Source organism: Chelonoidis abingdonii, chromosome 9 (genome assembly GCF_003597395.2).
Source record: "Chelonoidis abingdonii isolate Lonesome George chromosome 9, CheloAbing_2.0, whole genome shotgun sequence".
NCBI classification, from domain to species: domain Eukaryota; kingdom Metazoa; phylum Chordata; order Testudines; family Testudinidae; genus Chelonoidis; species Chelonoidis abingdonii.
In genome coordinates this window covers 84,532,256-84,545,935 of record NC_133777.1, presented here as the reverse complement: position 1 = coordinate 84,545,935, position 13,680 = coordinate 84,532,256, and positions in this window count along the sequence as shown.

The window sequence follows — 13,680 nt, the reverse complement described above, 5'->3', positions numbered from 1 at the left end:
CTTAAGATATAGCAGGTGCTTGAGGATGAGCGGAAGCGGGGCAGATTTGGGAGCAGCATTGTGGAGTTCACATCAGTGGCCAAATCTTGTCTAGTTTTGAAGGTAAGTAGTTCTGGTGGAAACTTTTCTACTATTTAATAGTATGTGTTATATCTCACAGATCAGGATGACTCTAGCCCCATGATCCATCAAGGAACGACCCTTCAGACAAAGAATCCCCAAGTTGGCATGCATCAGAGGACCAGAGTCCTGGGAAAGGAAATTAGCAGTTGAGAGATTTATCAGATCGAGAGCAAGATGAAACAGGTAAGGGAACCCTGGTTGCTTTGACCATGTCAAGGCTATCAGAATGGCTCTGGCCTTGTCCTGTTTGATCTTATTGCCTGGAGGATGAGAGGCATTGGAGGGAAAGTATAAACAGTCTCTTTGTCCATGGCAGGACCAAGGCCTCCGCCAGAGAATTGTGATCCAACCCACCTCCCTGGACAAAATAGGTGGCATTTTTGGTTTGTAGTTTGTGGCAAAAAGGTCTACTTGTGGAAACTCCTAAGCCCAAAAGATTCCAGTCAGAACCTGGGATCCAGCTCCCATCTGTAGTCTTGGAAGAAGCACCTGCTGAGCATGTCAGCTGTGACATTCTGTACGCTGGGCAGCTATGTTGCTAAGATTATTATGTGATACTTTATGAACCAACTCCACTCATATTATTTCCTTTGCAGAGAGGGATGGTGATCTTGCCTCTTGATATAAAACGTGCAAGCCATGTTGTCTGTCATGACTTTGATGGATCTGTGTCTGATGAGAGGAAGGAAATGAAGACAGGAATTTCTGACAGCTCTGATCTCCAGACAGTTGATATGGAGGGTGGTCTCAGGATGACCATCTGCCCTGGATTGTTAGAGAGCCAAGATGCACCGCTTTCTCCCGCCCTCATCCAAACAGAGATGTATCCGTGGTTATGGTTACTGTCGGCACCAGTTAGAGGAAGGGGACCCTTGTCCCTACACTGTGATGAATCTTCCACCAATCTAGGGAATATTTTACCTGCTGGGGGACCAATACCTCCTTGCCTAGATTCTGTCTGTTTGGCGAATAAACTGTTCTGAGCCACCCCTGGAAAAAGCAGAGGTGTAACGTCACATGCTGTGTCATGAAGGTGCAAACCGCCATGTGATCGAGAAGTTGAAGATCTGGGGGCTGTCCTAAGTCATTTTGACAAGGCTTGATAAAGTCCAGAATCTCTCCAAGGGAAGAGATGCCATGGATTTTTAGGGAATCCAAGGGCACCCCTATGAATTGTATTATCCTGAATGGTATTTAGTGTTGATTTTTCCATGTTCAGCTGAAGGCACAGGTCCAAAAAGAGAGCAAACACTTTCCTTGGGGCAGAAAACACTTCTTAGTAGGATCAACCCCGAGTAGCCAATAGTTGAAGTATGGGAATACCATGATAGCCTGATGACGTAGATAAGCAGCAACTACTAACAAAACCTTTGAGAACATTCTCGGAGCCAAGGAGAAGCAGAAGGGGAACACACAATACTGAAAACCCGAATCACCAAAAAAGAAAATCAACCTTCTGCTGGTGGCATCTGACTAATATGATGAAAGTGAACATGCATCAGTCCACTCTGCTTTGGATCATTATCGAGCAGAATCTGTCATCAGCATGTATTCTGAAATGGTGGTTGAAGCATGAAGGGACATGAATCTTTCGTGCATATGGCACACGCATATCTTGCAACGCCAGCTACACCAGTGCCATGCGAACACCTGTTCTCACTTTCAGGTGACATTGTAAACAAGATGTGGGCAGCATTATCTCCTGCCAACTTGTTTGAACGATTGGCTGAAGTAGGACTGAGTGGAATTGTAGGTTCTAAAGTTTTACATTGTTTTATTTTTGAATGCAGTTTTTTTTTTAAATAAATTCTACATTTGTAAGTTCAACTTTCATTATAAAAGCAGCAGAGAATTCTGTGGCACCATATAGACTAACAGACGTATTGGAGCATGAGCTTTCGTGGGTCAATACCTACTTAGTCGGATTCACCCACGAAAGCTCATGCTCCAATACGTCTATTAGTCTATAAGGTGTCACAGGATTCTCTGCTGCTTTTACAGATCCAGACTAACACGGCTACCCCTCTGATACTTTCATTATAAAGAGATTGCACTACAGCACTTTTATTAATTGAATTGAAAAATAATATTTCTTTTGTTTTCTACAATGAGAGGTGCTGAAAGTAGTGTGGGCCGAGGGACGTACTGGCCACCGCTTCCAGCAGCTCCCATTGGCCTGGAGCCGCGATCGGCAGGACCTGCGGACGTGGCAGGTAAACAAACCGGCCCGGCCCGCCAGGAGCTTACTCTACACAAGCGGCATCCCAAGTTTGGGAAACACTGCCATAAGGGAATGGCCAAACCCAACTGCCTGCTAGGGGAAGCACTGACACCTCAAGGCAAGCAACAGGATGACACTCTGACTCAGTGAGGAGGCAGGGAAAGGTATCCCCTTTTTGTTTTGGGGTTTACAAGATTGTTTCCTTTTTTCTTTGAGTAAGGATCACCCCTTAGGCTGACCCTGGGGCCCACCCTGAGAACACAGCCAAAGGGGCACAGAAGGGGGAAGGCACATTGCCCAGAATGGGGCTGATTTACCCCAGGCCCGCCATCACCAGAGGGGAAGTGCTAGATCTGGTGAGACGAAGGAGGTGCCTTGCCACACCAGAAAGCAAGGAAAGGGATACTACTTCTTCGAGTGCTTGTTCATATCCATTCCAGTTAGGTGTGCGCGCGCTGCGTGCAGGTTCGTTGGAAGATTTTTACCCTAGCAATCCCCGGTGGGTCAGCTGGGTCGCCCCCTGGAGTGGCGCCACCATGGCGCCGGATATATATGCCTGCCAACCCGACCACTCCTCAGTTCCTTCTTACCGCCCGTGTCAGTTGTAGGAACAGTGGAGCGCGGCTTAGCTGTCCTCCACTTCCCTAGCTACTCCTTGTTTCTTCACTATCTTGTTGTATATAGTTAGTTTTATCTATAGTTATAGTTAGTTTGATAGTTCTTAGATAGTTAGTGTATATAGTTCAGCAGGGTTTGGGCATTAACCCTTTCCCTGCACCCGGGGCCCATGCCCGGTTCACCGGGGTTTAAACCGTGCTCGGCCTGTCATAAGCCGATGCCCACAAGCGATCCCCATGACTCATGTCTAAAGTGCCTTGGGGAATGGCACATTACAGATAAGTGCCGTATTTGCAAGGCATTTAAACCGAGGACAAAGAAAGAGAGAGACTTTCCCCTAAAGAATCTCCTCATGGAGGCAGCTTTGAACCCTCCGTCTTCGGCACCAAGCGCTGAGCACTCTACTAGCAGCGCTCCTCCGGCACCAGACCGTCCCGGCACCGCTAAGACTCTGCGGCACCAGCCATCTCCGGCGCAGGGACCTGCTTGGCACCGATCTCTCGCCCCAAAGCAGAAGAGGTCGAAGTCCTCCACTGCCTCTGTGCCCTTGGTGCCGCAGACGCAGCCTCGGTCGGACCGCCTGGCACCTGGACCTGCCGCGGCACCGACTGCTGCGGTACTGTCGACTCCGGTCCCGCGAGGGCCGTCGAGTCCAATCTCTGAGAGCTCCCCGCCCAGGCCTGTGGTTGAGCTTACAGTACCCTCTACACTGGAGACGTTCTCCGCAGCCAGGGATCTTATCGCCATGACGGAGTCTGTCCTGCCTCAACCCCCGGCACCGCCGGTGTGGGTACTACACTCCAGAGGCAAGCCGACTATAATGAGACTTCCTTCAGTCGGCCTGACTGACCGGCACCGATCACGATCCAGATCCTGGCGCAATTCACGATCTTATAGACGATCACGGTCCCGACGTCGCTCGCAGTCCCGGCACCGCTCGCCTGTCCGGTACCAGTCGTACTTGCGGAACAGATCGACGTCTTGGCCTCCACGGTACTCTCGGTACCGCTCCAGCTCCTGGCACTGCTCCCAGCACTGCGACTCTTGCAGCTGTTCACGTCGTAGACCTTCGAGATCCAGGTCGACCTCCCGGCACCGCGCCCGTCGCAGGTCCCAGTCTCGTTCTCAGCACCGGTATGACTCCAGGTACCGATCCCCGATGCCGAGGAGATCACCGACGGTGAGACAGAGGGACTCTTACCACGGTCTCTCAGCTCCTCCCTGGCCGTCCCAGCACCCGTCCGTGTCGTCTCAGGCGGACAGTGCGTATGCCCAAGACAGAGACACCGATGTGCCCACCGCGATATTCCACGAGCCCCAGGCTTAGGATCATGGACCTCAACAATGGGCATTCTAGACACCCTGGGCATATCATCAGGCCCAAGGCACACATCCAGGCCCATCGCGCTCTGCCACATCAGAACACCGGGTGCTGGAAGCCACTATTAGCCGCCCTCCTCCTCCTGTTTCGGAGGAAGTGTCGGTCCAGCCACTGGACTCCCAGATCCCAAGGGAGACAGAGGCTGTCCATCAAGAGGAGCCTTCGACTGACCCGCTTGTCCCGGGTCTCTTCTCATCCTCCTCTCCTGACGAGGCGGTAGCTGGAATGTCGTCAGTAGCTCCTCTACCAATCGAACTGAGGGCCCACCAGGATCTCCTCAGGCGTGTTGCACAGAACATGAACTTGCAAGTCGAGGAGGTCCCGGAGGTAGAGGATCCAGTGGTGGACATCTTAACATCGGATGCCCCCACGAGAGTGGCCCTCCCCTTTATACAGACGATTCAGGCAAATGCCAACACAATCTGGCAGTCTCCGGCCTCTGTCCCACCTGCTGCCCGGGGAGTGGAATGTAAATATATGGTGTCCTCCAAGGGCTACGAATATTTATACGTCCATCCCCCTCCTTGCTCCCTAGTTGTCCAGTCGGTCAACGAGAGGGAACGCCATGGCCAGCAGGACCCAACCCTGAAATAAAAAGATGCGAGGCGCATGGACTTACTGGGGCGCAAAGTCTATTCTGCAGGGGCGCTCCAACTCCGCGTGGCTAATCAACAAGCCCTCCTTAGCCGCTATAATTACAATACCTGGGCGGCAGCAGACAAATTCAAGGAGTTGCTCCCGCAGGACTCCCGACAGGAATTTGCGGCCATCCTGGACGAGGGAAAAAGGGTGGCTAGAACTTCCCTCCAGGCTTCCTTGGATGCAGCGGACTCTGCAGCCAGGACCCTAGCCTCCGGGGTGATTATGAGGCGTATCTCATGGCTGCAAGTCTCAGGCCTTCCCCCGGAGCTCCAACATACAATCCAGGACCTCCCCTTTGAAGGGCAAGGCCTATTCTCAGATAAGACAGACCCTAGGCTGCAAAGCCTAAAAGACAACAGGGTCATTATGCACTCGCTGGGCATGCATACGCCAGTGACAGCGCAGGCCATTCCGCTCCGAGCCACACCGCTCTTACCCTCAGCCCAGACAGAGACAGGACTTTGCTAGAAGGCAGGCGGGGTAGAACCGGTCGCCGGAGGCAGTCAGGCAACCAAGGTGGCCAGAACCAAGGTCCCTCCAAACCTTCCACAGGGCCAAAACACTCCTTTTGAAGGTGCGCCCGAGGGCATCATATCAGTATTGTCAAACGATCCGTTCCCTCCTTTCTCCAACCGCCTCTCCCTTTTCCTCCCTGCGTGGTCCCGGCTAACGTCAGATCGCTGGGTCTTACACATGCTGGAATTTGGGTACCACCTCCAATTTATTTCATGCCCCCCCTTCAACCCCCATTCCTTGTCCCTCTTCAGGGACCCCTCTGACGAGCAACTCCTCCTCCAGGAGGTGCAGACGCTCCTTGCCAAAGGAGTCATAGAGGAGGTACCGGAACATGAATGGGGTACGGGGTTTTACTCGCACTACTTCCTAATCCCCAAGGCAAAAGGGGGTCTCAGACCTATCCTGGACCTGCGGGAACTCAACAGATACATGATGAAGTTCCGTATGGTATCCCTGCGGACCATCATCCCATCCTTGGATCCTGGAGACTGGTATGCCACCCATAACATGAAAGATGCATATTTTCACATAGCCATCTACCCACCCCACAGGAGGGTCCTCCGGTTCGTAGTCAACCGCCAACATTTTCAGTTTGCAGTCCTACCGTTCGGCCTCTTTACAGCCCCAAGAGTATTTACAAAATGCATGGCTGTAGTCGCTGCCCACCTCTGCCATCGTCAGGTACATGTTTTTCCGTATCTAGACGACTGGCTCATCTGAGGGACCTCCGAGGCACAAGTAATCCATCACGTCGGCATTGTCAAGGACCTTTTTCTACATCTAGGCCTAATGATCAATGCAGAAAAATCCACTCTGATTCCCATTCAGAGGATAGACTTCATTGGTGCCACCCTGGACTCCAACCTCGCCAGGGCCTGCTTACCGCTGCCCTGGTTCCACACAATGGTGGCCATCATCCAGAGCCTGCAAGCTGTTCCATTGACTTCGGCTCGGACTTGCCTTGGTCTCCTGGGTCACATGGCGGCCTGCACGTTTGTGACAAAATATGCCAGACTGCGTCTCCGTCCCCTCCAATCGTGGCTCAGTTCAGTGTAGCGACCAGGCAGGGATGCCACAGACATGATCGTCACCATTCCCCTGAGCATCCTAGGCTCCTTCGAATGGTGGCTGACCCACTCCCTGGTGTGTGCAGGGCTGCTGTTCCATCTGCCCAAGCCTTCTGCATCCCTGACGATGGACGCATCATCTCTCGGCTGGGGTGCTCATGTTGGGCATCTACGCACTCAAGGCCTTTGGTCATCTCAGGAACTGGCCTTGCACATCAATGCCCGGGAGCTGAGAGCAGTCCGCCTTGCTTGCCAGGCGTTCCAATAGCACTTGCAAGGCCGTTGTGTGTCAATATTCACCGACAACATGACAGCCATGTACTATATAAACAAACAGGGCCGGACAAGGTCCTCGACCCTTTGCCAGGAGGCCTTACGACTCTGGGACTTTTGTATAGCCCACTCTATAGACCTCATAGTGTCCTTTCTCCCAGGGGTTCGGAACACTCTGGCGGATCGCCTCAGCAGATCCTTCCTTTCTCACGGGTGGTCGCTTCGCCTGGACATTATTCTTTCGGTCTTCCAGAAGTGGGGATTTCCCCGTGTAGACCTCTTCGCGTCCCGCGAGAACAGGAAATGCCAGATGTTCTGTTCCTTTCAAGGCCTCTCATAGGGTTTGATAGTGGACGCTTTCCTCATACCGTGGACGACTCACCTGCTATACGCCTTTCCACCGTTCTCGCTCGTCCACAAGGTCCTGCTGAAAGTACGCAGAGACAGAGCCCGCTTGATCATGGTCGCTCCAGCGTGGCCCAGGCAGCACTGGTACACCATGTTGCTAGACCTGTCAATAGCCGACCCTATCCCACTCCCTCTGCACCTGGACCTCTTCCCACCGAGGTCCCCATGCCCACCATCTTGGACTACCTCTGGTCCCTTAAACAGCAGGGCCTAGCGGTATCATCTTTGAGGGTGCACTTGGCGGCCATCTCTACCTTCCACCCAGGGGAGAATGGCCGCTCTGTGTTTTCACATCCTATGGTATCTCGATTCTTCAAGGGCTTGGAGCGCCTATACCCCCAGGTACGCCGCCCCACCCCATCCTGGGACCTCAATCTGGTTCTTACCAGACTTATGTCGGCCCCATTCAAGCCATTAGCAACTTGCTCCCTTCTCTACCTGTCCTGAAAACCGCTTTCCTTGTAGCCATCACATCGGCAAGACGAGTTTCTGAGCTCCAGGCTCTCATGGCGGACCCTCCATATACTGTCTTCCACAAGGACAAGGTGCAGTTGTGACCACATCCAGCCTTTCTCCCCAGAGTGGTATCGGCTTTCCATGTTATCCAGGAGATCTTCCTTCTGGTCTTCTTCCCGAAGCCACATTCATCGCGCAGGGAGCAACAACTGCACTCCCCAGACGTCCGTAGAGCACTCGTTTTTTATATCGAGCAGACAAAGCCCTTCTGCAGAACCCCCCAACTCTTCGTCGTGGTGGCAGAGCGTATGAAGGGCCTTCCTGATTCCTCGCAGAGGATTTCATCCTGGGTAACATCGTACATCCGCACCTGTTACGACTTGGCTCACGTTCCATCGAGGCACCTCACTGCACACTCTACGATGGCTCAAGCCTCATCTGCTGCTTTCCTGGCTCACGTGCCCATCCATGAGATATGTCGCACAGCTACCTGGTCCTCGGTGCATACCTTCGCCTCTCACTATGACCTGGTTCAGCAGTCCAGAGATGACGCAGCCTTTGACTCCGCAGTGTTACACTCTGAGACATCTCACTCCGACCCCACCGCCTAGGTAAGGCTTGGGAATCACCTAACTGGAATGGATATGAGCAAGCACTCGAAGAAGAAAAGACGGTTACTCACCTTTGTAACTGTTGTTCTTCGAGATGTGTTGCTCATATCTATTCCAAGCCCGCCCTCCTTCCCCACTATCGGAGTAACCGGCAGGAAGGAACTGAGAAGCGGTCGGGTCGGCAGGGGTTTATATCCGGCGCCACTCCAGGGGGAGACCCAACCGACCCACCGGGGGTTGCTAGGGTAAAAATCTTCCGGTGAACGTGCACGTGGCGCGCGCACACCTAATTGGAATGGATATGAGCAACATATCTCGAAGAACAACAGTTACAAAGGTGAGTAACCGTCTTTTCCTTTCCTCCCTGCAACACAGTATCTTCAAGCAGCATTGTCCCTTGGCACTTCATGGAGCTGTCTGCTATGGAAAGCCTTTGCCATTCTGTGGTTACTCAGCAGGGGTAGTCAGCAGGGCTGGCTAGCTAATTTTTTCTTGAGTTGAAACATAGCATGTAATTTATGTTTATAAAAGTTGGATTTGTTTTTAAAGAAAGGCATAAATTGTTCTTTCTTGGCTAGCTTTGGTTTTTGTTTGTTTGTTCTTTTTACTCTGCACTTGCCAAGTCCATATATGGTGATTACAGTGCCATCAGTCTTCTGCTAAAGACTGTCAAATGACAAATCAAGCAGTATAAATTACCATCTGCAATTATCAGAGGGGTAGCCAGCTTAGTCTGGATCTGTAAAAGCAGAAAAGAGTCCTGTCATGCATCCGACGAAGTGGGTATTCACCCACAAAAGCTCATACTCCTATACGTCTGTTAGTCTATAAGGTGCCACAGGATTCTTTTCTGCTTCAACTTCAATTACACACTCTGTACACTGTTTCTAGGAGGACTTGGGGGGAAAAAAATGGCTAATTAAAATGGTTAGCGTCAAACAATGATTCTCACACTAGATGGTTTACTTCAAATTTATCTCTAGTTTAATAATTTGTTCAATTTGGTATCAAAAGCATGTCTCTCAGCACACTTGAAATTAGAGGTCAACAACTAAGAGCTTAAAAACAGCACTGCAGTGCTTCTAAGAAGACATATATGAGCCACTCACCTTTAGAAAGTCAAAAATGACACTCTCAAGATTAAAATTGCATTAAAAATTCCTTACTTTTATTGGACCAACTTCTGCTGGTGAAAGAGACAAGTTTTTGAGATGCACAGAGCAGTTCAAAAGCTTCTGTCTTTCACCAACAGAAGCTGGTCCAGTAAAAGATATTATCTCACCCCTCTTGTCTTTCTAATATCCTGGGGCCAACACAGCTACAACACTGCAAATGAGATCTTTAAGCACTAGTCAAGACCTTCATGCAAATGACAGTACCCACAGAAGCACAGTAGGTGGCACTCTTCCCACTGAGTCAGTACTGAACCAATGCCCTAGGAAGGTACCCTTTACTAGACCACCAACTCCACTTTCCACCTCACCTGTGTGTTCCTTGGATCTCCCCCGTCCCAGTACTAAGCGAGACACTGCTCTGCCCTGGTTCGCTGTTTTAGAACTGACTGGATCACACCACAGGATGGTAAGTCTAAAAGAACTTTAGCAGTCTTAATTTATTGTCATCATTCATGCTGTTTATTGTTCGCATTTTACTCTGCTTGAGTAGTTTATAAACATATTTAATAGAGGAAAACATTTTCAAAACTGTGGATTGCATTTAAATGTTTCTTTTTTAGAAAAAGAAGAGAGAAATCCGGTGTAAGTGGGTGCAACTCCTAGAGAAGTTTATATAAGTTGCAGCTGTTCTCAATAGGGATGAATTTCTCCAGTATGTATTTTAATATATTAACTTGTATACTCTTTTAATGGGTTTAAGATTTTTTTTCATAATTTGTTCTAGCTTTTATCATATTGCATTGTTTTCATTGCTTTGTCTATTTCCTGCCTTTTTAGACTTTCCATTATATATAAATTATATAAAACAGTGCATGCAACTTACATACCTTTTGCTATTACTGTATGTATGTTACTAAAAGGTTACAGTCTAAATATACAGAGTCCTTGTCTTCACTAGATTTTTTTTTACTGTGTTATTACATGTTAACTAATTAACACACCGTAAAATCCTAGAATGGACAATGCAGTTATAGGGAAGGAGAATAAGTTATACCTGTATAAGGCACCTTTTTAACTGTTATAACTGTATTTATCAGGAGTTATACTAGTATAAATGTTTTGGAAAAAAAAACCAAAACCTCAATGTGAAATAGTATTACCAGCCCAAGAAGCGTGTGCAGACCAGACCTAGGATTTTACTCTGTAATAAAAAAGACAAAACATTTCTTTTTATAGCATAGATTCATCCAAAGGGTATGTCTACACAGCGCCTGGAAGGTGTGACTTCCAGCTCCGGGAGGCATGACATGCACTAATTCTGCTGAGCTTATGCACTAAAAATAACAGCGCATCTAAGGCAGTATAAGTGGTGGCTTGCGCTAGCTGCCCAAGCATGTACTCAAGGGCTGGGGTAGGACTGTACTAAATCAAAGCTAGCTCTGGTACATCTACAAGTGCTGCAATCCCACCACCTGACTACAGTGTAGATCAGGGGTAGGCAACCTATGGCGCGCATGCCGAAGGCGGCACATGAGCTGATTTTGAGTGGCACTCTCGGTGCCCTGGTCCTGGCCACCAGTCTGGGCCCTCTGCATTTTAATTTAATTTTAAATGAAGCTTCTTAAACATTTTTAAAAACTTTATTTACTTTACATACAACAATAGTTCAGTTATATATTATAGACTTACAGAAAGAGACCTTCTAAAAATGTTAAAATGTATTACTGGAATGCGAAACCTTAAATTAGAGTGAATAAATGAAGACTTAGCACACCGCTTCTGAAAGGTTGCCGACCTCTGGTGTAGATAATGCAGGAGAACATGCATGAAGCCATGTTGTAGCCCTACGCTCCCCACCAGCTCAGCATATATGAAAGGCTGTGTGCTTTGTCTATAGACTTTTCAGCCATGCTAGTCAGAACATTTTAGTGAATGGTGCTCTTATAATGCTTTTTATCCTCGTCTAGCTAAGGCCAGAAGAGACCTACAGAGAACCGTGCTGCCCCCTTCCTCCCACTAGGTGGGGAGCTCTCTCCTAGCTCTTTCAAAGCACAGGTCAACCGAGGGACCCAAACTCAGACAGGATCCCCTCCATAGCACGCAGAGACCTCCCGCCTCCTCCAGAGACCACCTCACTTCTCCTAGAGACCTAAGTTCCCTCCAAGATTTGTGGCCACACAGCTGCCTATTAAGTCCCCACACAGGGGCTCTGTACTGGGGCGAGGAGAGATATCCCTTCCCACAGGCCCCAGCATGGAGGTGCTGTGGTGAGGAGAGGTGCCCCTCCCCGCCAGCCCTAGTGTAGACCTGCCACGGCCAGGGGAGAGGTGCTTCTCCCCTCTGACCCTAGCATTGATCTGCCCCGGACTTGCTGGGGGAAAGGAGCCCTTCCCTTGGTCCGGCACAGGCCCATTAGAAATGCTGGGGAGAGGAGCCCCTCCCTTGGCCCAGTGCAGCCCCCAGCCAGTCCTATTCAACATATTCATAAATGATCTGGAAAAAGGGGTAAACACTGAGGTGGCAACATTTTCAGATGATATAAAACTACTCAAGACAGTTAAGTTCCAGGCAGACTGTGAAGACTACAAAAAGAGCTCACAAAACTAGGTGACTGGGCAAGAAAATGGCAGATGAAATTCAGTGCTGATAAATGAAAAGGATACTCCTGGGGGAATTATGTGTCACAGCATGTGTGCAGAATTCATGTCCCCTGCAGATTTCTCTGCTTCTCTGCAGAAAAATGACTCTTGACAGGGAATCAAAGGGAAGCTGCAAGAACAGTTATGCACCACTCCCTAGCTGTGCAGGTTGATCATTTCAGGTACCCAGAGCAGCCAGTGGAGAAGTAAATCACTGCAGGGCTGCAGACACCCCAGCCAGTGGCTCCTTCCCTGAGCTGGGATCAGATGCTCATCCCAACTGGGCTGGGGAGGATGGAATTACCTCTTCCCCTGCAAGGAGCAGCTGGGAGTGTGTCAGGCCCACACCCAGAGACTTCCCCCAGCTGCACGAAGCTCAACAGCCTCCCCAGTTTCCTGCCCCCAAATTGGAACTGGAAAAGCTTCAGACAAGGGCAACAAAGATGATTAGGGGGTGTGGCACGGCTGCCATATGAAAGATTAATAAAACTGTGACATCTGAGCTTGGAAAAGAGCTGGCTAAGGAGAGCTATGATTGATGTCTATAAAATTATGATGGGGTGGAGAAAGTAGATAATGAAGTATGATTTGCTCCTCATAACACATGAACCAAGGGTCACCAAATGAAATTAACAGGCAGCAGGTTTAAAGCAAAAAGAAGTATTTCATCGCATCATGGTTAACCGGTGGAACTCCTCGCCGGGAGATGCTGTGATGCCAAGACTCCAAGGGGGCGCATAATGGCTGTTAGCCAGGCTGGGCAGGGATGGTGCCTGTAGGCTCCGTTTGCCAGGAGCTGGGCATGGGCGACAGGGGAGAGATCACTGAGTGAGCCCAGCCTGGGCTGACCGCCCCCCGAGGCTCCCTGACCGGAGGCGCCGCGCCGCGCCCAGCCCAGCCCAGCGAATCGCGGCCCGCGCGCCGGCGATTCCAATGGGGCCGTGGCGGGGCCGTAAAGCGCCTCCCCTGCCCGCTCTGGGGGAGCAGGGCGGGGCCGCGTCGTAGCCGCGCCTATCCGGGGCGTGCCCGCGTCGGATCGCTCTCGGCTGACTCACGCCTCGCTTGGCTGAGCCTCTGCGGACGCGGGGGCAGATGGCGGCAGGGCGGCGGCAGATTCGTTGGGGTAGGATGCGGGGCAGCGGCTTCGGTTCCGCCCAGTCCCCCGCCGCCGCCGGGTAACCGCTTCGTTCCCCCACTCAGAATGCGACAGTTTTCGAGGTGCGGATCCGTCGCGAGGGCTTCGTGCCGATGCGGGGCCGGCGGGGACACGTGGCCGGGAGGATGAAGGGACGAAGTGAAGGTGGGGGTCGCGGGGAGGAGCCTCGGGCTGTGCGGGAGCTCCCTGGCTGGGAGCCGGCTGGGGGGCGGTTCAGAGCCCGCCCTGGCCATGGCGGGGCGGGTGGCGGGTCGCGCTGCCGGCCCGGCCGTGGCCGCAGTGACGGCGTTGCGTGGGGCCTGACGTTTCTGCCCCCGCCCCCCAGCCGGGCCGGGCCGGGCCAGACCAGGGACACCGCCGATAAACGCGAGCGGCGCTCGCTCGGCACGGGCGGGAGGGCGCTGCGTGGCGCGAGGGGCTGTCAAAACGTGGGCCGCTTGGGTAAAGGGCCTGC